General features: G+C 36.5%; 1 long non-coding RNA gene across 2 annotated transcripts in view; it reads left to right on the plus strand.

Annotated features, from left to right (window-relative positions):
• Window positions 1-609, plus strand: part of LOC102764854 — an 8,378-nt gene extending 7,769 nt beyond the window's left edge. For both annotated transcript variants that reach the window (XR_436047.2, XR_436046.2), the window contains exon 4: window positions 553-609. This is a non-coding gene — a long non-coding RNA (uncharacterized LOC102764854). The remainder of the gene's footprint in view (window positions 1-552) is intronic.
• The last annotated feature ends 1,453 nt before the right edge of the window (window positions 610-2,062 follow it).

Genomic DNA, 2,062 nt, shown 5'->3' on the forward strand with positions numbered 1-2,062 from the left:
CTTTCTTTTCTCCATCTTTTCTTCCTATTGTATAGATATATTTTTGTTTTCAGTAGTTAATATTTATAGTCTGATCTACAACCAAAAGTAACTCATTCATTTTTTTGTTCGTAGACTCACTTTAACGGTTCAAAACCAATAATCAGCATTTAAATTATTATCGCTCTATAAATATTGCTATTGCAGTGTCAAGCCGTGTGGTAGGGTGACATTCCCTTTCATGGACCCAATATCCTGGTTACTGGGACTCTCACAGGAGAATGTTTCCAGTCGTGATATCAAGTGCATTGATAGTCCATCACTTGCTTAAAACTATGCCATGTGTTAGTATTACTTCATATTTGCACTGACTTTCTTGTATAGTTTTTTTTTCCTTAGAGTTTCTAGTTCTAACATTGGCTTTTTTATTGTTGAAAGGAAGTTAATGTAATGTCTCCATAACAAAAAGATTTCCCATCCTTTTAATCATGGAGTTTCTTTTCCCTAGAGATGTTCTTGCTTGCCTATTTAAACTAGACCATTTCTAATTCTTTTAAAATCTAATTCTTTTAGATTCTACCAACAGAAAAGTTAAGAGAAAGAGAGGACAGAAAAGGAATAAAAGGAGAAAAGAAAGAAAGGTAGGTAACTGTGAATAATTTAATATAATATTGGTTATAGGATTCTGTACCTTATTAATTAAAACAAAATCTCCAGGGAAATTTTTTAAAATATATTTTTATTGATTTCAGGGGGAGAGAGAGAGAAACATCAATGATGAGGGAGAATTGATTGGTTGCCTCCTGCATACCCCATACTGGGGATTGAGTTCGCAACCCAGGCATATGCCCTGACTGGGAATCGAACCATGACTTCCTGGTTCATAGGTCAGCACCCAACCACTGAGCCACACCATGGGGGCTCTACATGGAATTCTAATGAGATATAAGGAAGGACGTGTTTAACATGGTAGTTAACATGGAGCTAACCCAATACTGTCCTTTTTCTTTTAAAAAAAATACTCATAAAACTACACCGACAGATAAAGACTTATTTCCCAACTTTGAGTTCAATTTCAGGGATGAAGTGAAGTGGTAGAAGGGTGAGAAGGTGGGGGGGCGGTCTTTATGTTTCCAAGGCATGGAAGGGGAGAAGATACCTAGTTCTCAGTGTTACCTGTTCATACGGGTACATTCTGAGATGTCTGTCATTCTGTCTGGCACTGACATGTCTTCATTCCTGTCTGCCTGTCCCTTCAGGTATAGTGGTTCTCTCTGTTACTTCCATGTCACATGTAAGGACATGGGCATAATTCTGCTTCCTCACTGCCATGCAGGGGTACTAAATGCAAGGCTATTTAAAGCCTGGTCAGCATAACCTCCTCTCCCAGTCATTGTTACTATCCAAGGCTCAGAATACAGCCTCCTTCCCCCCACCTTAGATTTCTGTGGAATTTTACTGCTTCCCTGGTGCTCCATGAATCAGGATACAGGGCCCTTCTTTTTAGAATCTATCAATGTCTATACTCTTATCACTTCCCCTTACTCTGGAGAAATTTCTATTTTTATTGCAACTTGAGGTCAGGTTGTGGGGAGGTGAGACTCATTCTTGTTCTTTTCAGTTGTGTTTCTTTCTAACATGTTATCTCCATGTAGAAGCTTCTCTAGTCCCCTAATGGCTTACATTTTTAAAAATCAAATTCAGGAAGAGTTCCTTTTTTTGTTTGTTTTTTTGTTTACTACCCTGGTTTATTTCTTCCTAAAGCAATGAACTCACAGCTGCCTAGTTATTTAAAAGGAGTTCGGGGGAAGGAATAAGGAAAAAATGAATTAATAGGAGAGAAAAAAAGTTAGTATTTCAAAACTATTATGTGTTAGAAAAATTATTGAAATGACAAATTTAGGGAATACTATTTGCTAATATTTGTCAATATTTACTATGTATCAGAGCTGTTCTAAGAACTTTACATGTATCAGGTAAATCTAATCATCACAGTAATTAAATAAGTCCCATTACTATTCTGATTTTACAGATAAGGAAACAGATACAGAGGAGTCAAGTAATTGTACTAGGTTTTTGTTTG

Source organism: Myotis davidii, unplaced genomic scaffold, assembly GCF_000327345.1.
Source record: "Myotis davidii unplaced genomic scaffold, ASM32734v1 scaffold1525, whole genome shotgun sequence".
Taxonomy (NCBI): domain Eukaryota; kingdom Metazoa; phylum Chordata; class Mammalia; order Chiroptera; family Vespertilionidae; genus Myotis; species Myotis davidii.